The 23,539-nt window shown below is 36.5% G+C and overlaps 1 long non-coding RNA gene across 3 annotated transcripts; it reads left to right on the forward strand.

The window, feature by feature from the left end:
- Nucleotides 1-544: 544 nt before the first annotated feature.
- Nucleotides 545-14,553, forward strand: LOC137396516 (uncharacterized). 3 transcript variants are annotated; one of them, XR_010978567.1, is made up of 8 exons: nucleotides 545-776; nucleotides 3,084-3,215; nucleotides 3,538-3,709; nucleotides 8,572-8,631; nucleotides 9,687-9,805; nucleotides 11,447-11,642; nucleotides 13,482-13,589; nucleotides 13,726-14,553. It is a non-coding gene; the product is annotated as an uncharacterized lncRNA (long non-coding RNA). The 3 variants fall into 3 exon arrangements; XR_010978569.1 differs by having other exon boundaries at nucleotides 3,541-3,709; XR_010978568.1 differs by lacking the exons at nucleotides 13,482-13,589; nucleotides 13,726-14,553 and adding an exon at nucleotides 11,983-12,372.
- The last annotated feature ends 8,986 nt before the right edge of the window (nucleotides 14,554-23,539 follow it).

The following is a 23,539-nucleotide window of genomic DNA, read 5'->3' on the forward strand; positions in this document are numbered from 1 at the left end:
CTCAAAAAGAGGCAGTGTTAAATAGGTTTTATAGATTTTACATAAATAGACTTACAGGTTTTAAATAGGTTTTACAGCAAACTGTGACTCATATCGTAAGATCTGTATATGTTAATTGCAAGTAAAATAAGGCAGCTTGTAGAGATATCTCTCAGCTTTTGAATGCATATTTATTTATGGCTCTTCAACAAATCAGATGTATGTAAGTTATAGCAGCATTCATGCAGCTCCTTACAGCCACCATTATACCACTAATTGGCCTGGTAGTTGGGTACTTTGGAGCCGTGAGCGCGCGGTCAGGAAAGATTAAAGCCAGACAAGTAGACTGCCAGACAGTATTCAGCTGGACTTTTGTGAAGATTAGCAGTTGTTCTTTAAATGTCACAACAATATTGAGACGCTACTGTAAAAACATTAAAGACATATTTGATTGCATTAAGCACAGGCTACTATTGAACTATTCCAACAAACTGAGCAGCCGTGCGTGACTCTAGTATAATGTTTAGAGATTTGCTTAGAGCCGCAGGCTGCATGTCACGTGACAAGAAGCGAGAGGTGGTCGAAAAAGCAGCTGGCCAGCTGTGCGTAAGCGCGCTTGTGTCCTAGTTATGAGAGCAACAATGGAAACAACCTATCGTATTGAAACATAGCTGAAAGCCTTTGACATGGGTGACAAAAATACTTGAAAGATTGAGATCGCTGCTAAGATCGAGATCTCGCCTAATACACTCCTAACATAGATTCTGGAAAACCGTACATATACAAGCCAAAAACAGGTAATATAAAAAATAAAACGCTGAAAAATGTAAAGTTTGGTTTAGTAAAATTCATACGTACACTTAACTTTTAGCGTGTTTATTTAGTAAACTATATTCATATAAGTTGAATTCGAAGTTTATGTCACGTTGCAGCAAAAGTCTAATGTACGGAATGCGTTGCTTTAACGCTTCCCCACTCTGCTGTTAGCTACCATGTCGTCTTAAAAGTAAGAACTGCATAACATTACATACAGTAGGCCTACTTGGTAATGTTATTTTTTTATTGAAGATCATAACCACCAAATGAGAATCAAAAGTTATACTTTTTCCATTACATTTTGTATTTACGTGAATACAATTATACGTAATTAAATTTCAACGCTTTCACTGGGCGGTTTGCACTAAATAACACCTCGTGACGTCATTTTATCGTTGTCGGCCAACTCTATAGACAATTCTATCATTAAAAACATGAAGCTTTTGCGTTGATTTTTTGAAAACTATGCTTTTCTTTGCAATTTTTTTTTATTATATTAGCAAAGCAACACCCAAAAGTACTATTAGTTTAAAAAAAACGATTGTTTTCTAAAAAAATATGGCAGCTTTTTCGTGAACGAGCACATATGCAAACGACTTGATGACTTAAAAACGATGGCTTTCCATAGGTTCCTATGGCCTTCCTTCTTAGCATGCATCGCGAAGATGCAAGTCAAGCGACAGACAGCGAGGCATGTATGGTCCATTGTAGCCTGTCTTGAAAAACTGGTTTTCTTTGGCAATGTTGTCCCCTGGTTGGAGTTGTCCCTGGTTGAGTGGAGCGAGCAAACAACAGCTTGTCATGTGCAGCACCTGATGCATCAGCTGCACTGAAAGGGAGTTGTTCTCTTCCGTCTATGCAACCTGGCTGCGATGTTATGCCGGTCGCTCGGTAATCAATGGATTTCGCCCAAAAACTTATGTAGAGAAAAATAAGATAAAGATGTTAACATATCTTTGAACTGCAACCGAGGTTGCAAAAAGTCATACTGTAATGGCCTGATCTGGCTAATGTTGAACTTCTGTAGCAGAGGTCATGGTAACTGAATTTCGCTATCCATTTAACTTATCTATTTATAATCTAACTAGCTGTGCTACCTGGCGTTGCCGGGGTAATTAAAAAGTCTTTGGACAGAAAATTGATTTGTATTTAACATATTACAACATTTCACAATTTGACTTTCAAACTACATATCATGAGAAAAGTGTTTTGTGTATTTGAAATAAGTTGAGTGAAACATGAAAACAGCTAATGATTTTCAAACTGTCAAACAACTGTAACTTTTAAGCTATTAGCCTGGCGCATTGCCAATGGAAAATTCCACTAAGCTAGTTAATAAGCGCCGCTAGGTTTTTAAATTTATTTTTCAGAATTCAATAAAATCTGTATTTTATGAACATGCATAGCTCAAATCTTAAATTTATTTCCATGAACAAAGTTTTTGCACATAAACATTCATTTACATATCTATTACTACAAAAAATTACAACCATGTGCAATTGTTCTTGTATAAAATGCTTGAAAGCATTTCTTTTGGCAGAGTCAAACGCTATAACGTAGCTGTGCGAGCTACCATAACAATCGTTTTTCTTTGTACATTCCAAGTATATTAAAAGTCCAAAAAGTTTACATCAATTCTATCATCTGAATTTTATTCTGATCAGTCAAATCACTAATGATCGCAGGATCAAATAGTTTTTTTATTTTGCTGTTTTGAAAGTCAACCAATGCTGACTGGTTTTTCCTACTTTTATTCTTTTCCAATGAGGCGCGACTTCTTTAGCTTTTAGCACAAAGAGAAATGTCTAAGTCTGAGGTCTCTCAGATAATCATTTCATTTTGTAAATCGACTAATATCTTGTTGATGATATTTAAAACTTACTATTGTTCATATCCTTTGTTTAATGTTACTAGGCGACAGCTTTACAAATGTCTACCGAAAACGACATAAATGTCCTTTCCCCACGCAACGGATGAACAACATTTTGGTTGTTTCCCCAGCCAAAGGGTTAAGGAAGTCGAATGTATGACATTGTGAACAATTTGCAACGTTTTATTCATAGCTATTAACTTATTGAAGAGAGATACTCATCTGCACATTAATAATGTATATGCAACTGACAGTTCATTGGCTTTTGTACAGAAAACTTCACTGAAACTAGTATACAGGATATTTTGTAACAATATAATTAGTGTCATGTTTTTGGTCCACTCTTGTACAAGATTGAGAGTGTTAACATTATGCTGTCCGTTAGTTGTGACTGCTTCCGCCTGTCAATATTTTTCAGGGTTTTACATGCCTTTTGCCATTCTGCTATTGGCGACATTGCTAGCACCAATGAAGACTACTTCTGCTTACATGATGAAGTGTGTCTCTATGATACTGTTATTAGATTTTATCTGAAGCACCTTACGGCCAGGTATGAGTTGAAACTGCATTGTTTAGCGATAGATAGTAGACTGATTACTATGATTAAAACAGTTCAATCATATAAAAACGTGATTAAACTGTTTTTAATCAGTTTAATCTTGGTTTTCTATATTTTATATATCATAACATACATGTATATAAAATTAATACCATAGATTATACAGGGAAAGAGGTGTTGACTCTGGGCTAGTCTTTATTTTAAATGTACGTTCAGCAGCTTCAAAAGAAATAATAATATTTTGTAATAGACTGTTACATCATTTCCTGTTATTGCTACTGTTATGTTAGTCTCAATATGATTTTTTCTGCAGCAGATAGATCCTGGCCAAGCCAGTCGGTTGACAGCCTTAGACACAACAGCTTCGAGTGGATACATTGAGAAGTCAGATGACCGGCTCATCCTTCCCTAGGGGATGCCGCTTGCACTAGAGAGGATAGCAATGCTGCCAGTTTTCATCTTTTTTCATGCAACGTAACTCTAAGGTACGGTAGACATTTCTCAGCATCTGTTTGATGTGTATGTGTTTAAAGCACATCAATTACATAGGTACATTTATCATATATTTCAGTACATCAGAGTCTTTGCTTTCGAATGAGCCTATATTCAATACACAAAGAATAATAGAACTATGAATAAACAGGGTGTCAAAAGTATGTCTTGCAATAAAAAAACATTTGGTTGTGGTTCCCACAATGTGATGTCATAATTATTATATAGTCTTAGGTAGCCTTGGCTGCCATTGAGGCTGCACTTTTGTGTGACAGTTGGTGCTCCTAAACCCAGAGAGCACTAATAATATAAACTAGCATTCTAGATAATCAACAATGCCCGGGGATCATGCTAACGCCCGACCAATACAAACACATTTTCTAGGATTTTGGATGATTGTTAGAGTTTAAACGTTTATGGTAATCCCACGACCAAACACGAGGGAAGCGATTCTTTGGGAGATTTATGATAACCATATGTGCACACAACTCCCGAAAAAATTATCCTGCTGATACCTGTTAACTGCTGTTACCAAACCCTTTTACAATAATCCCATCAAAAAATTTAACCATTTTTGTGTAGAGTCGTTTAAAGGTTGTCTTGCAACAAAATTCACATTACAGTTATTTGGTATCAAAAGATTCACCATGTCTCACTCTGTTGTGTTGTAGGTGCAAAATATGTGGGAATGTGATTACAAGCTCTTAAAAGTTGAAAAACAAACAGTTAATCGCCGCCACACGAGACCGCCGTAGTTTGGATTCGCTTTCCAAAACGGCTCAAATGGGATGTAGTTGTTACCGGATGGTTTCTGTTCACATTTTCATGCAACCTCATTCGTCGAAATATTTTCACAAATATACTTCACGGTTCTCTTTCCAAAACGGCTCAAATGTGACATACCCGAGGACAATTTTATTTTGCTAGTAGTTAGTTTCGTGAGTAGCGCACCGTAAAATTGCGCTGCAACTTGATTTCGCGGCTCTGATGAGTGCGAATATATAGTGTGAAAATAAATGCGGTGGGAAACACAGATTACATTACTCAGATCCAGTTCGCTAATAAAAAAAAAATTTTAATTTGAGACTAGTTCGTATTTGTAAACTGCAGGTTGAAATGTGCGAGTGAGATCGATAATTCAATTTGATCACTTGCTGCCAGTGTTTCTTGGACTATCAATGACGTCTAGGTCAGAGCCGTATAGCTTTACAGAGTCCCGCGACCAACAGAAGCGTATACGGGAGCTCGCTCGATTCCAAACAAACAGGCCACGCCTACTATTTTTATATAACTTACAATGGAGAGGCCGCAACATTAATCAACAAAAACTATTCCCATTACCAATCACTTTAAAATTGTATCATGAACCATTTGAAAGAACACAAAATTTCTTACAAAATGATACTAAAGTTTTTATAAAAACGTAAAGTAAATGCACAAAAGAGCGGTTTGAGAGCGAGGTATGAATATTCCATTAGAGATCAGTATGTCAATCGGGTTTGTTTGGAATCAAGCATTTTTGTAGCGGGACTCTGTGAAACTATACGACAATGGTCTAGGTCCCTCCTGCCGTGAATTTCACTTGTCTTTTACACTCAAGTCCCAAGAAGAAGAAAATAGATAACAGTCAACTTCACAACCATAACTGTAAAACGTGGTTGGACCTGGTGAGAGTTGATATTGTTTTTGGTTGGTAATAAAATTCACCTCTACAATAATTATTATTCAATTTTACGACTTTACCTACCAGACTTTCATCTTCATCAGTTACAAATTCCGTGACTACACTGACATCATCGTCTTAATTTGCTTTGCCATTCTGCTCAGTCGGTGTATTAGCTATAATGAGTTTACCAGAAATTTCCCATTGATTCCAACCACACACGACAATTACCTGCATTTCTATTATGACGATTTTATTGTGGATATCAATGAATAAAGCCATTTAACTTCGCGTTTTCGCTCGTTCGTTATGATAGTTTAGTTTCGCTCATGAATTTTTCGCGAGAGGATGACTCCGTGAAAATGCGAAAGTTAGATGACGCGAATACTAAGTGTCGTAGGGTAGCTGTGTTAGATGATTTCTGTTTACACTTTCATGCAACCTTATTCATCGAAATATTTCACAAGTATACTTCATGCATTCAATGAAACCATGTCTATTGTTCTTATGCGTCTGTTTTATCGTCATTTTAATGCTGTCACTTTTAGCCTTAGCTTGAAGGAGTACATACCATTGTCTGACAAATCATGTAGTAATGATGACGAGCCTGTTGGTCATTTGTCATAATCGAAAAGTGCTGCAGAAATTATTTGCGAAGTATTGGGTCGCATGATCAGATTACGACTTGCCGATTAGACCAAACCGAAACAAAACTGTAAAGTAGCGAGCATCTATATTTGATACGGGGTCTTCGGTAAAACCCGAAGTGTTTGTCATAAACTAGTGCTACGATAAGTTTTATATTGAGCTTGTAATCACATTTCCACATATGTTGCACCTACAACACAACAGAGTAAGACTGGTGAATCTTTTGATACCAAATAACTGTAATGTGAATTTTGTTGCAAGTCAACCTTAAAGTATAATAATGATACAAAACACATATAAACCTATTTAAATATGTCACCAGGCCTTTGAAAAGTTTCCGCAATATTCTAAAACTATCTAAAGCAATATGATGGGATTCTACATAAATAGACAGATTAATGTGATGGGATTATACATAAATAGACAGATTAATTTGATGGGATTATACATAAATAGACAGATTAATTTGGCCAAAAATCGCAATAAAAGCTAGACAAGCTTTTTCTAATCGAAATTAAGATCGGCCAACGAAGCGCCAATAAAGCCGTGCTACGAATAGTAGAACTATTGAGTCGTGCGCGTTTTACGAAAAAAAAGTGCACATTTCACCAGTCTATGACATTCTCTAATTGCCGAAGGTTTCTGTAATTAACGTAAAAGTACTGCAAAGTAATCATTTCTTTTTTGCCGATTCTACAGACTCGGACATTTTGGACACTTATCACGAGTACTTTGGTATTCCAACTGATGTCCAAAGCAGTGAAAGTAAAGGAAAAGACGATGATATTTTTCTAACGATTTTTACAATATTACCTATAAAATTATTACAATATTTAATTGTAAGATTAATTATTCGATTTTACAAGATTTGGTTATAAGAATTATCATTCGAATTTACAAAATCGAAGTATATAGTAGAGTTGCCCCGATTTTGGTATCGGAATCGGTATCGGTGCCGATATGAGTGTCAAGTATCTGAATCGGTATCGGCCGATCTTTTCTTAAAAAATCTGAACCTTCCGATACTTTTTACAGATCAACCATTTAGCAGAAAACTGTATTTTAGCCTGCTATACTAATAAAAAATCATCAGCTGTAAGCTTCTTACTTTTACTTAATGAATTTCAGGCCTGTCACACAATTTATTTCATGTCTATGGCCTGATCAACACAGCGAAGGAAACTTTTTAGCCAGAACGTAAACAAAAAGTGTAGTATTTCCCAATTACAGCGATAGGTTTTATTGCAAGCAATCACGAACAAGATAACAAAAGTGGGAAACAAAAACGCGGTGTAATATTTCTATTTACTAGCATTACGGAATTAATTTAAATAGTCGACGCATAAAGTTATCAATCACCCTCTTGATCCTGACGATACAATCGATCGTTTGTATTGTACAAAAAACGATAACCCCAGTGGCGTATCGGTATGTAGCCTGTCCTCCAACATCTGTTGCAAGGGAATCCCCCTTCAGTATGCTCGGCTACATTGATAATGATGGAAGAAAAGAGACGTCTTACTGAGATAATTGAATCACTAACGGTTTTTAAAAGAAACATTGATTTGCTCTAAACTTGTACAGACACAGCAGTTCATCCAACAATAGAAGAGGGACTTTGTTATTACAGATAGAACTGTACCACTAACAGTAGGGACCTTTATTTACAAATTACAAGAAACATGGACTGTTTTGTTACTACATGCACGGTATGTCAGTATGTGAATATGTATATATATATTTTTCCATAAATGCAAACAAATAAATACAATAATATTCATGTTTTCTTTGCATTATGTTTGTATTTGCATAATAAAATGAGCTACTATCTATGCAACACAAAAGATCTGAATCGGTACCTGAATCGGATTATTTTTCAATTAGGATCGGTATATCGGATCGGTATCTGAATCGGCTGGTGAATTTAGAATCGGGGCATCTTTAGTATATAGTGACCAATGGTGTGCAATATGTTATTAGTATTATAAGATTATTGTAAGCGTTCGAATTTACAAGATCCAAGTATATAGTGACTGATGGTGGGCAATATATTACTGTTATTATTTTTCTAAAGGTTTTGTTGATGATACTATGGCTGTGTTCATTATTGCGGTACTACCAAGCCTTTCTAAATATCTGCGTAATTAAGTAATAGGCCTACATTTGCTTATAGATATACATATATTTCTATGACAACCAGCTAAAATCTGTTTAGATTTTTAATCTCAGCATAATTCTTTAGATATAAATACTGAAATCTAAATAGATATCACAACTTTTTGATATCGGTTGCTATGACCAATGATATACAGCCCCTCAGCTATATATAATATATATAGCTGAGGGGCTGTATATCATTGGTCATAGCAACCGGATATCAAGAAGTTGTGATATCTATCTATTTTATCTATCTATCTACATAATTGCATTTTGTTACAATGTTGCAGGGATATCAATCATACGGTTTTGCTAAAATCATATAGCAACGTTGTGCACTTCTTCGAGCTAGTAGGTTAAGGTTAAAAAATTATTCGAATTTTTTAGGGTAGGATTCGGGAAATCGGAGCTCAAGTGACGGCATTACAATGATGATGAAATGAAAGCGTAAGTACAATAAACATGGTTTATTGAATGTGTGAAACATATTTGTGAAAATATTTCGCCAAATGAGGTTGCATGAAAGTTTAAACAAGCCATTGTGTTCAACTATGTCCCATTTGAGCCGTTTTGAAAAGGGATTTCAACCTACGGCGTTTTCCTGATAGCTGCAGTTAACTGGTCGTTTTTGAGCTCTTACGAGCTTGTAATCACAGTTCCACATATTTTGCACCTACCACACAGCAGAGTAAGACATTGTGAATTTTTTAATACCAAATAAAGTAATGTGAATTTTGTGGCAAGTCAACCTTTAAGAAAAGTAAAATTTATTCAAATATCAATTTTCGTGCTTTATGACAAGTATCACAAAAATTGTTCCGTTAGTGTGCTATTGGCAATAGTGTGCATTTGTTATAGCATACAATTGTGGTAAACATTTAACCAGCGGTGTTTCAGTTATATTTTGATTGTATTTTATATTATATTTGTTTTTATATCGCGTTATAACTTGGGCATTTACCAACAGTATGGCTTTATGAAGAAACGTGGTGGGAAAGGTTACGCTACGTACATTATAGGAACATTTTACTCAAGTCGTAAAGGAACATTTTGTGAAACGTTACCAGAATGTTTGAAAGTGTCTGCACATATACGTCCCAATAATATCCGGCATGTAATGAAACGTTTCTGGAATGTTAGCTAATATATTTAAGGCAACATCGCGGAAAAAATGTTTGCGGAATATTACATAACATTCTCCCAATATTGTAGAAATGTTGTGCGAGATCATTTGCTTAATGTTGTACGTATGTTCGGTTTGGAACATGTACCACAGCCCTGCCGAAAGGTTAAAGAAGGCACGAAAGAAAAGTGCACATTATCTTGTGATAACATTGCAGTGAAACATTTCTCAGATTTTTTATAACATCTGTAGAATGTTTTGGGCTTATAAACTATTAGTTGAGGTACTTGCCTACAGTATCTGTTGCGTGTCAGAGGTTGCTAGCGACAGAACGGAATCTGCTTGCAGTTGAAATAACTATCAACATTTGCTTATCTAGGTGCAGCAGATAATTGTCAGTTAGCCAGTTCTGAGATCAAGTACTGAGTCACTATGATGTCACTATGGTCTCTGAGACTAATAAGTAGGAGATATGGACATGGCCTGGAACAGATTGAGGTAGATATTTCTCTTTTCGCTTAGTTACAATGCTTGATTAGCCCTAACATTTTAATCAGTACTGTTTGATATACAGTAGACGCTCCTATAACATAAGCCACATACACGTATAACGTGAAATAATATAGGTATAGTGAACGCAACTTCATAACTGAGTTTTTTCCTACTTCAATGGCTAAAGTGGTTAGTTTGGAACGATATCGATGTGGATTATGCAATATACACGTACTTAACATTTTGTATAATGTAATACCCATATTATGTAAATGACTTGGGCATGTGTAAAACTTACCAGGCTCTAAAACATCTTTTAAATGAAGTTTTCGCTAACAGACTAAACAGCTCTGTGTACCTCAGGTAATCAGTTTATTATTAAGGAGCTAGATGAAAAAGATGTTTCCAATCGCTGAATCCTTCCGTTTAAAATTGCTCTGAATTGAATATTTCAAATGGCTAGTTAATATTTTAGTCACTGGAGTTAATCACTCTCAAAGTGTTTGCATTGGATTATTTAAATTTGAGGTATGAGATAGAATTTGCTTTTCGTTTTCTGTGGTCTGCTTTAGAGCTGCATCAGAGCTCGCTTAAAGAAAGTTTGTTAGCCGGTTGACCTTTAGTTGCTATCATCGGCAGTAATAGCAGAGTTTCACTTACTGATTGCGGACTCGGGTATGCTTATCTTGGTCAGTGATGGCATAGTTTCACTCACTCATTGACAGTACCTAGATTTCATTTGGTTAACATGGTTTGCTGACAGCATCTCATGCTGACAGTCCAACAACTTTTATGCAATACTTTCACGTGAGGGATAGGTTACCAAGAAAACAGAATAACAAACATTAGCTTTTGGATTGAAAAAAGAACAGCATCAATTAACAAATTCAATTTTATCGATGTAACCGAGTCATTATTAGTACCATTTTGTGTACACTTTTGCTGATCACTTACTATTACGGGTTCCTAAAGATCCAGAATGTCAAATAGAGGTGGTATTCAATTCAACTCTATTTTAACCCACATCCTATAATGGCAGTCAAATACAGGTGGCTTTTAAATAGAGGCTTCATGGTATCCCATATTTACTTATATGCTACTACTTTACTTACTATTAATAGATGCTGCAGTCAACAAGTCAGTCTATATTCTAGATGAATTGCGAAATGCTCGGCATTGCACTGGTAATCAGAAAGCTTTTACCATTCTATTTACCATTCTAACTGTTGAATGAAGGTGTTTGTTTAGTTCTGTGTGCTGTGTTTATTCTTTTTATTCATACTGTACCTGCAGTGCCTAGTAAAGTTTTATGCAGGCTACGGGTTTTGTTGGCACGGAAATTTAAAGCATTTTTCTTCACGGATGAGCAAGTATTTTTCTTCTGGTTTGGCTACAGGTACGGCCACGCGTGACGATGATGTATTTGCCGGCTTAGGGTGTAATTCTCTAGAGCCAGCGGTCAAAGGTTAGTGAGGAGCGTGTATATATGGCAAAGGATTTCTGTATTTCTTGAAGACGATGTATTCAGATGACGATGATCTGAACCAAAAAATAGGTCCTGTCGCGTTTAATGGAGCCGATGAGAAATGGTAAGCAAGCTTATTGTTGCATAACTCAATGCTATTCTTACGCTTCCTGTGTACACAGGTTGGTGAGAGATAATGGAAAAGTGAACAGAAGAGTGAGAGGCTGGTTACCTAACGTGAAGGCTGTCAAAGACAGAATATCTTTCTGATAAACACATGGTAGCACACTTGAGACAGTCGGGTGTAAACCAAGAGGACAAGTTCCCTTTCAACTCTTCTACTGAGTGCTGCAGCGATACAAAAGATCATAGCCAGAGGTTTGTTGTCCGTCTCTAATTTTCCTTCATTAAGTTGCCAAATAATGTTTGTTTTCTGGCGTGTGTCCATTTTCATTAGCTTTTTGACCACTTATGTATTAGTTCTCTCCTAAACTATTTAACCTTTTCTACACACGGTGCTGAGTTGAACGATAAATCCATGTTGAGTGTGTGTAAAATGTGTGTATTTTTCAAAGGAAATGTTGTGTTTAGCATTATATGAATTGTTTCATTTTGCATTGCGACATCTTATCAACGAAATATGAAAATGGCAAGGTCAGCCTTTGAGGAAGTTGAGTGTATGACATTGTGAACAATTTGCAACATGTTTTATTCATAGGTACTAACTTATGGAAGAGAGATACTCATCTGCACATTGACAATGCATATGCAACTGACAGTTAATTAACTCTTGTACAGAAAACTTCATTGAAACTAGTATACAGGATATGTTGTAACAATATAATTAGTGTCGTGTTTGATCCACTCTTGTACAAGATTGAGATTGTTAGTAGCATGCTGGCCCATCTGATAGGGGTGACTGCTTCCGCGTGTCAATATTTTTCACGGTTTTCCACTCCTTTTTTCAATGTTTTGAACAGATGACTTGCAAGAATACCCAATTTACAAACACTTGTGAATTCGTGTTAAGGAATAATTCTGTTGCATTTTGCGCTCCACATGATGTATGTTCCACATGTACGCTCCGCTCCACATGACGTACGAACTTGCCGGCTTAGAGTGTAATTCTCTAGAGTCAGCGATCAAAGGTTAGTGGGGAGCGTGTATATATGGCAAAGGATTTCTGTATTTCTTAAATCTTCTTTGACCTTGCATAATAATTATCTGTTGTGTTGGGTAATCATAACAATGTAGGTGACTTGATGGGGTGGATTTGAAATTGGTGACTAGATAGGAAAATGTATTAGAAATGTGGTCAGAAGTGCTTTTGGCTGTGTCTACACATTGGCCAAGCATGGTGTTGACACGGTAATTCATTAGGCTGAACAAAATGGCGCCTTAAACAAAATCCGTATCAGTTCCTTACAGCCGTACCTCGATAAGCTAGTGCCTCAACATGTAAACACTGAAATAAGAGCAAGTTTATGCGCAAAGTTATCCTTAAAATACAAGAATCATTGATACAAGCGAGCATAGGAGCCAGTTCTCGGTGGCCACTATGCGAGTAGGGCGGTCGTTAAAAACAGAGGCTGGTTCTGGATGGTAGCCATGGAAAACTAGAACTATGTTATATAATATCTTCACCGTGTAATATCATAATATAATACCCTTATTACCGTAATACCCTACGATAAAACAGACGCGTAAGATGAATAGACATAGTTTTATTGAATGCGTGAAGTATATTTGTGAAAATATTTCAACGAATGAGGTTGCATGAAAGTGTAAACAGAAACCATCTCTCACAACTACATCCCTATTGAGTCGTTTTGGAAGGAGAATCCAAACTACAGCGGTCTCGTGAGGCTGCGATTTTCTGTTCGTTCTTTAGCTTTTAAGAGCTTTTAAGAGCTTGTAATCACCCTTCCCCATATTTCGCACCTACAACACAACAGAGTAAGACATGGTGAATCTTTTCATATCAAATAACGGTAATGTTAATTTTGTTGCAAGTCAACCTTTAAAATTGTAAAAAAGGAAAACCTGTGTCTTTAATACGCAGTCTAAGAAATAGTTGTGTAGCGATAGAGCTATTGCCATACCTGCTAGCACTTTTTCCCAGGATATGTTTAATGCACTCCACCTAACAGCCTGTGAAGGTCTAATAGTCTATACATTTGACATACGAGTTGTAAGATAGTGTTCTGTCTATTTCAGCGTATCAGACATTACTGACTTGAGGAATAACTAAACTGTTGTATAGGCGCCCACCCCAATATAGAGGACTCGGTTGGAGTCGTCTGCTCTTTATTTTACTCCAATCGTGTAAGTAACATGGGTGCATTTAGAGTTTTACAAGTAATAAATGAAGTGAGTTCACTGATCAGCTTCTTGTATTGATCATTGTTCTTGTAATGAATGTGTTAGTTTCTACTCGTTTCTCCACTTTTCTCTTATTTAGGTGATCAGTGGAAACTGTTGAGGAGGTCACATACATGTGCTGACAGTAATACGTGTCATCAATCAATGTTCACGACACAGTTGGATATCCATAGGTCTATAGCTATAGCTGCTAGTAACTTAATTATGCTTGCTTTCTTGTGCGTACAGCAGAGTACTCACCTACAGTATCTGCCGGTGTCAGTGGTTTTTAACAATCGGGAGGCATCTCCTTGCAACTAACATAACTATCAGCGTTTTATTATCTAGGTACAGCAAATAACATTCCTGGTCACCCTGTTCTAAAGTCAGCTGAGATACTAAAAGTTTGAGAAAAGTGATATTGACTGTAGCAGAAGGAGACCGACAAACATCCTTGATTGCCTCCGCTATAATCCTGTGTCAGCTCACATGGTTGTGAGCTGACACAGGATTACAGCGGAGGCAATCCTGTTGCAGCTTTATTGTTGCACTTCTTTTATCACTTCACTTCATTTGTAATAGGACTAAACGTTAGCTTAAGGTAAATATTTTGTATTCAAAATGTGAAACAAACATTTCAGCAGGGCAAGCGTGTGAAATGTTCGCCCTGCCAAAGACTGATTTGACACTACTATGGGCTAGTTAAGCATTGCAGAGAAAGATTGCAGGGTAAACAGTATGCAACAGCCATAAGCGTCGGAATGAAGGATACATACTGATTGGCCAAGCAGATGGAGCTAATAAATATTTCTCATGGTTATTATTAGTTTCTGCGTGTATTGTAAATGTCACTTGTTTTTAAATATATCTTTGTAGCCCATGATAGTGTTATACCATTTGGTAGCGTCATCACTGGTTATCTAAATAAATTTATAAAATACAAGTAGTGTGTTCAGTACAAATTTCAAGGGATCATATTGTAAAGCCTCCAATAAAATGCTGTTCAAGCTAAAATTTCAGTGTGCTGCTCACACCTGCAGGCCCTCACGGCTTGAGAGGTAAGTGACTATTGACGCTTTCTTATGGCAGCGACGTGTTCAGAAAGCTGTAATGTCCTGAACGTTTCTATTCCAGAACAAACTTGCAATGCTCCAGTGAAAAGCCACATTGGCTGTGATGTCGGCACTAATGAAACTGAAATACTTGTTGGATAATACAAGCTGTTTCTACATTAGATATTACTTAGCGCTGGTAAAACATTTGGGCAACACAGCTTCGAAAACTGCAGCCTATTAGGTTGAAGCGTGACGTCACATCCGGTTTCAAAACTGCCAAATATGGCGTCACTAATACAATTATATCTGTGACGTCACATCCGTTTTCAGAATTACCGAATATGACGTCACTAATATAATTGTATCTGTGACGTCATATCCGGTAATTTTGAAAACGGATATGACGCCATAGATACAATTATATTAGTGACGTCATATCCGTTTTCAAAATAACCGGATATGACGTCACTAATATGATTGTATCGGTGACGTCACATCCGTTTTCAAAATTACCGGATATGACGTCACTAATATGATTGTATCGGTGACGTCACATCCGTTTTCAAAATTACCGGATATGACGTCACTAATATGATTATATCTGTGACGTCACATCCGTTTTCAAAATCACCGGATATGACGTCACTAATATAATTGTATCTGTGACGTCATATCCGTTTTCAAAATTACCGGATATGACGTCACAGATACAATTATATTAGTGATGTCATATCCGTTTTCAAAATAACCGGATATGACGTCACTAATATGATTGTATCGGTGACGTCACATCCGTTTTAAAAATTACCGGATATGACGTCACTAATATAATTGTATCTGTGACGTCATATCCGTTTTCAAAATTACCGGATGTGACGTCACTAATATGATTGTATCTGTGACGTCACATCCGTTTTCAAAATCACCGGATATGACGTCACTAATATAGTTGTATCTGTGATGTCACATCCGTTTTCAAAATTACCGGATATGACGTCACTAATATGATTGTATCGGTGACGTCACATCCGTTTTCAAAATTACCGGATATGACGTCACTAATATAATTGTATCTGTGACGTCACATCCGTTTTCAAAATTACCGGATATGACGTCACAGATACAATTATATTAGTGACGTCATATCCGTTTTCAAAATAACCGGATATGACGTCACTAATATGATTGTATCGGTGACGTCACATCCGTTTTCAAAATTACCGGATATGACGTCACTAATATGATTGCATCTGTGACGTCACATCCGTTTTCAAAATTACCGGATATGACGTCACTAATATAATTGTATCTGTGACGTCATATCCGTTTTCAAAATTACCGGATGTGACGTCACTAATATGATTGTATCTGTGACGTCACATCCGTTTTTAAAATTCCCGGATATGACGTCACTAATATAGTTGTATCTGTGACGTCACATCCGTTTTCAAAATTACCGGATATGACGTCACTAATATAATTGTATCTGTGACGTCACATCCGTTTTCAAAATTACCGGATATGACGTCACAGATACAATTATATTAGTGACGTCATATCCGTTTTCAAAATAACCGGATATGACGTCACTAATATGATTGTATCGGTGACGTCACATCCGTTTTCAAAATCACCGGATATGACGTCACTAATATAATTGTATCTATGACGTCACATCCGTTTTCAAAATCACCGGATATGACGTCACAGATACAATTATATTAGTGACGTCATATCCGTTTTCAAAATAACCGGATATGACGTCACTAATATGATTGTATCGGTGACGTCACATCCGTTTTCAAAATTCCCGGATATGACGTCACTAATATGATTATATCTGTGACGTCACATCCGTTTTCAAAATTACCGGATGTGACGTCACTAATATGATTGTATCTGTGACGTCACATCCGTTTTCAAAATTACCGGATATGACGTCACTAATATAGTTGTATCCTTGACGTCACATCCGTTTTCAAAATTACCGGATATGACGTCACTAATATAATTGTATCGGTGACGTCACATCCGTTTTCAAAATTACCGGATATGACGTCACTAATATAATTGTATCGGTGACGTCATATCTGTTTATTTTTTACCGAGTATGACGTCACCAGATAGACATTGTCTATAATGGAATGGAGCCAACAACTTAATAAGCCCTCTGCCCTTTGCATCATTTTTATACTTCCATAGATATACGTAAACCATATATGGTATAAACCATAGATATACGTAAGCAGACCACATAGAAGTATGCGATATGCGTAGGCAGACCGCATAGAAGTATAAAAGTTTCTTTCGCGTATTGATTCTTTGAAGGTTTTAAAAATTAGACTGACTAAGGCATAGCTTATGGGCTAACACGGACTTTGAGCTAAGTCGCAGATCTAAATCCGCGGTCTTAGATTTGTACAGTATAGGGTTAATATATTTTCCTTCTATGGCTATGACTATATAAGGCTGTACAGATCATAAACGAACGGGTAAAGATGGACTTTACTTCTCTCCGCCTTTACCAGTTTGTTCATGATTTACAGTTCAGAAGTTATCTGTGTCTGCCAAAAGTCTAAAATGTAATTTACCTTATGGTCAACCACTTCAAAATTACTTTTCACTCGTTTGGGTAATATGGCTGTTCAACTACTAGTACAGCTTACTAGTACAATCACTAGTACAAGTCGTAACTAAAGCTGTACAACTTCAATAACTTGATGAATAGCTATTCATATCTTATTGACGATTGTAGTTTTCTCCTCATACATTCCTTATTCTGTATTTTAAAAGAGTATAAGAAAGTGCAGACAAATCCTGTATTACTTACTTAGAAACCACTTTAACTTTTAAACAAAGGTTATCATCTTGAAACACACAAAAATGAAATAAAAACAGAAACAATAGAAACAACTCACTTCATTTAGACTCACTTCATTTAACTTCTGAGCTTGCTAAGGCTGAGGGGTACGGCTGAGGTAATTAATAAGAGATATTTGATACGATATCAAGATTTTAGGCTATTTCCGGACAGCATATAAACTGAAGTTTTCTGCTTTATCATTTGAACTGCCTTCTGGGATACCCTAGACATAATAAGTTTATAAATAATAGGGATAGTTATAATAATTATATCTATGGTTTATACCATTGTAAAGCTCCATGTTAAGCTTACAGTCTAAAAGTGCTAGTTTATTTTTACAAAAATGAATATCGGTATAAGGCGTCGTTAAAGTCTAGCAATCAGATAGGAAGTTTATGCCATAAAACCTGTAACTGAACGCCACCTTTAATTGAACGCTACTTCTACTCGACGTAGGGTTGAAAAAAGAGCGCGAATGCTTTAATCGAATGCCACCTTCATTTGGCCTCCACGTCTTTTCGTTTGACCTCCACTCCAGTCATTCTTTACTCACCCATAATAGCAAGGAATCAGTAGAAAAGTCTCCACAACCTCGTATTAATAATGATTCGGTTACATCGATAACAATTAATTCGCTTCTTTTCGTATCGAAATGCGTTTTCCAACTTCAAAGCTTTTCGTTTTTTTTTTTCTTTCGCTCAAACTCTAAAAGCCATCGCAATATATTTAGACCAATAGTAGTTTTTTGTTTATCGCAGTTTCAATACGATACTTCAATGCGTGTAAAAAACTGTTTACATGTACATGAATGACTAATTTTAGGCTAAGTTGTGCTTAGCGCGCATAGGTTTATATGCAAATACAATGGGTTTCTTTCAAAAATGTCAATTTTTGTTTGTACATGTTCTATAAGCATGGTTTGTTTGTCATATATTTGTGATTATGCGTGTGTAGCTTTTGATAGATGCTACACATACATAATCAGTTCGCATTTCTCAAAACTTTGACAAGATATTTGAGGAATACAACACCAACCTCTTATTGAATGCCACCTCTATTTGGCCGCCATTATAGGAAAAGTGCTGAAAAATAGGTTTCACCGTGTTTGTTCATTTTAAAAGTAAATTCGAGTTTGAAGGTCATGTCGAACTTGTAATATTTAAACTGTTCAACTTTAGTATTTAATTGTTATGAAAGTCGTGAGCATTTTGGAGTCGACTTGTCTACTTGAACTACTGAATAAGAAGATAACGAGTCGATACGGAAAGCATCACATCAATACGGAAAGTAACTATAGAACTAAACGATTTGGCTAGCGGTTATAGAACTACTTATAGGACTTGGTTACCTCAAAGTTTTGGTTTATTCAAGTGAGTGTCAGTATGTAGGACAGTTATCAGCGAGGTCGTATGTACGTGCGAAATCTACTGGTTATAACATCATATAGTTATAATATCACATAACCAGTACATATTTCAACATTCGAGAGGCGCATTCAATCATCTGTACGCTCTTCTGTTCACGATTCGAGAAGGGAAAAAATGTTCTCGGAGAAGAACTACTTTCCGAATTAAAAGAAACGCGCTTCGGAATCAAATTCGCTCGTTAGAATAATGTATTGTTGTATAATTATATATCCCTTCGCAATAATAACAAAATATTTTGTATATCTCAAGGACTTCTACCGAAATCTATCATTAAGATGAAAAGATTTCGCGATGAAGCCTAGATGAAGCCTTGATGAAACCTAAGATCCGGCTTCATCGCGACATCCTTTTATTCTACACCGCCAAGTTATTTAGTCATTTGTTTTATTTTACCTCAAATGATACCGGAACAAGATGATGAAATAGTAAAGTGCAACGAGGGCTCATACGCGCAGAAGCCTTGCTATTCCGATGTGTTAACGAATGAGATTGTTAATGAATAAAATAGGAATGTTCGAGCAAAAGAAATCAGAACAAATCTATTTTTGAGAGTCCGGCAAGTCTTGCCTCGAAGCAGCCCTTTCATCATGCCATCATGACTTTTCCTTAGCCGAATTGGCAAGGAATTCCGTGCTGATGACACACGATAGGGAACCTGTCTATGGCCACCGGTATAGAGGTATGAAAAACAAGGAATGACGAGTGTTGTAATGCGTTAGTTTGAGATAAAAATTGTGTGAAGGCTAAACGACATATTCTTAGTTGGTATAGTTGTTGTACAAGCAAAACACGAGATATTTTAAACGAAGGAGTTGATAGAAAATAAGATTTTTGCTGATACACTTTTCTAAGCAATCGCTTCTGGATAGCCAAAATTTTGTTTAAGTAGCTCATCAGAGCATTTTCCCACGCTTCCAAGCAAGAAAGTATTTTACTGTTGATTACATTAAAGAGGCATTTCTGGTAAGATCAAAGAGGCCTGGTAAATAAGTTGGAAATTTGTCGCAGTTGTTGTTTCAATAGTTCTATGTGTCTTATAAAGAGTAGTATAAAGCATTCCAGGAGCAGCAAATGACCGAGCCAAACGATTTTGTAAAACTGAGAGTTGTTCTCTCTTCTTATTTATGTTTTTAGAGTGTTATGGCAAGAGGTAGCGACTTCGAATTGTGTTGCCGAGGTAAAATGATCTAATAATAATCGTTAGGACCTGTAAGTTGTATCACATACCTGTTGTATGTGTATTGTTGTATGATTATTATAATACTAGCATGTTCACCGAGGTACACAGTCCGTTTATCATGATACATCGATAACTTTCTAGAAAGCATATCGATGCATCATGTAGTATTTAATAAAACTATTACATAATTATAATCTTGAAGCTCATCATCACTATCTATATGATTACCATCCTCAATCTCGTCGGTTGTTGCATCGCTGCAGTCTACATCGAAAAACATAGACTCTTTTTGCATGAACAGCTGATTCATTGGACAAACTGCCTGGGAGAAAATCTCTGTGCCCATCAGAAAAGCATTGCACAGAAATCCCATCATCGTCTTTACTCCAGCCATAGTTTGTGGGATCTGGCTGCACGATTAATGAATTGCCCACTGCCGTATTGCTGCTTGGTAATCGGCCCTTATTAAATGCTGACGGAGAGAAGCCGGAAAGGTTTTCTCATAAGATGCCCTTTATGAAAACAACCTGTATCTGGTATCGGCTAAACTTGCAGAATCTGGCTGGCCACAAAGATGCAGTGTGTTAGTGCGTTGAACAACTCCTTATTTATTAGAATGTAGTAAGTGATTATAGTAAATTATGCAATCCGTGATAGCTAGCTTTGGAAATCAGTATAATAGTGAATTGAAGTTTTTGACTGTTACTACCAACGCTGATAAGTCGCTCGCTGCTCGGTGAGACAGGAAACAGACTACAAACCTAATTGCTATTGGGGTAATTTAATATCCCGTACAACAACATGCAGGTCAGAGCCATTGATCACTGACTTGTGACGGATATGACGTCACTAATATAATTGTATCTGTGACGTCACATCCGTTTTCAAAATTACCGGATATGACGTCACTAATATAGTTGTATCTGTGACGTCACATCCGTTTTCAAAATCACCGGATATGACGTCACTAATATAGTTGTATCTGTGATGTCACATCCGTTTTCAAAATTACCGGATATGACGTCACTAATATGATTGTATCTGTGACGTCACATCCGTTTTCAAAATTACCGGATATGACGTCACTAATATAATTGTATCTGTGACGTCACATCCGTTTTCAAAATTACCGGATATGACGTCACAGATACAATTATATTAGTGACGTCATATCCGTTTTCAAAATAACCGGATATGACGTCACTAATATGATTGTATCGGTGACGTCACATCCGTTTTCAAAATTACCGGATATGACGTCACTAATATGATTATATCTGTGACGTCACATCCGTTTTCAAAATCACCGGATATGACGTCACTGATGATTGTATCTGTGACGTCACATCCGTTTTCAAAATTACCGGATATGACGTCACTAATATAATTGTATCTATGACGTCACATCCGTTTTCAAAATCACCGGATATGACGTCACAGATACAATTATATTAGTGACGTCATATCCGTTTTCAAAATAACCGGATATGACGTCACTAATATGATTGTATCGGTGACGTCACATCCGTTTTCAAAATTACCGGATATGACGTCACTAATATGATTGTATCTGTGACGTCACATCCGTTTTCAAAATTACCGGATATGACGTCACTAATATAATTGTATCTGTGACGTCATATCCGTTTTCAAAATTACCGGATGTGACGTCACTAATATGATTGTATCTGTGACGTCACATCCGTTTTCAAAATTCCCGGATATGACGTCACTAATATAGTTGTATCTGTGACGTCACATCCGTTTTCAAAATTACCGGATATGACGTCACTAATATAATTGTATCTGTGACGTCACATCCGTTTTCAAAATTACCGGATATGACGTCACAGATACAATTATATTAGTGACGTCATATCCGTTTTCAAAATAACCGGATATGACGTCACTAATATGATTGTATCGGTGACGTCACATCCGTTTTCAAAATTACCGGATATGACGTCACTAATATGATTATATCTGTGACGTCACATCCGTTTTCAAAATTACCGGATATGACGTCACTGATATGATTGTATCTGTGACGTCACATCCGTTTTCAAAATTACCGGATGTGACGTCACTAATATGATTGTATCTGTGACGTCACATCCGTTTTCAAAATTACCGGATATGACGTCACTAATATAGTTGTATCTGTGACGTCACATCCGTTTTCAAAATTACCGGATATGACGTCACTAATATAATTGTATCTGTGACGTCATATCCGTTTTCACAATTACCGGATATGACGTCACTAATATAATTGTATCGGTGACGTCACATCCGTTTTCAAAATTACCGGATATGACGTCACTAATATAGTTGTATCTGTGACGTCACATCCGTTTTCAAAATTACCGGATATGACGTCACTAATATAATTGTATCTGTGACGTCACATCCGTTTTCAAAATTACCGGATATGACGTCACAGATACAATTATATTAGTGACGTCATATCCGTTTTCAAAATAACCGGATATGACGTCACTAATATGATTGTATCGGTGACGTCACATCCGTTTTCAAAATTACCGGATATGACGTCACTAATATGATTATATCTGTGACGTCACATCCGTTTTCAAAATCACCGGATATGACATCACTGATGATTGTATCTGTGACGTCACATCCGTTTTCAAAATTACCGGATATGACGTCACTAATATAATTGTATCTGTGACGTCACATCCGTTTTCAAAATTACCGGATATGACGTCACAGATACAATTATATTAGTGACGTCATATCCGTTTTCAAAATAACCGGATATGACGTCACTAATATGATTGTATCGGTGACGTCACATCCGTTTTCAAAATTACCGGATATGACGTCACTAATATAATTGTATCTATGACGTCACATCCGTTTTCAAAATTACCGGATATGACGTCACAGATACAATTATATTAGTGACGTCATATCCGTTTTCAAAATAACCGGATATGACGTCACTAATATGATTGTATCGGTGACGTCACATCCGTTTTCAAAATTACCGGATATGACGTCACTAATATGATTGTATCTGTGACGTCACATCCGTTTTCAAAATTACCGGATATGACGTCACTAATATAATTGTATCTGTGACGTCATATCCGTTTTCAAAATTACCGGATGTGACGTCACTAATATGATTGTATCTGTGACGTCACATCCGTTTTCAAAATTCCCGGATATGACGTCACTAATATAGTTGTATCTGTGACGTCACATCCGTTTTCAAAATTACCGGATATGACGTCACTAATATAATTGTATCTGTGACGTCACATCCGTTTTCAAAATTACCGGATATGACGTCACAGATACAATTATATTAGTGACGTCATATCCGTTTTCAAAATAACCGGATATGACGTCACTAATAT

The sequence above is a fragment of the Watersipora subatra genome, chromosome 5 (genome assembly GCF_963576615.1).
Source record: "Watersipora subatra chromosome 5, tzWatSuba1.1, whole genome shotgun sequence".
In the NCBI taxonomy this organism is placed as follows: Eukaryota; Metazoa; Bryozoa; class Gymnolaemata; order Cheilostomatida; family Watersiporidae; genus Watersipora; species Watersipora subatra.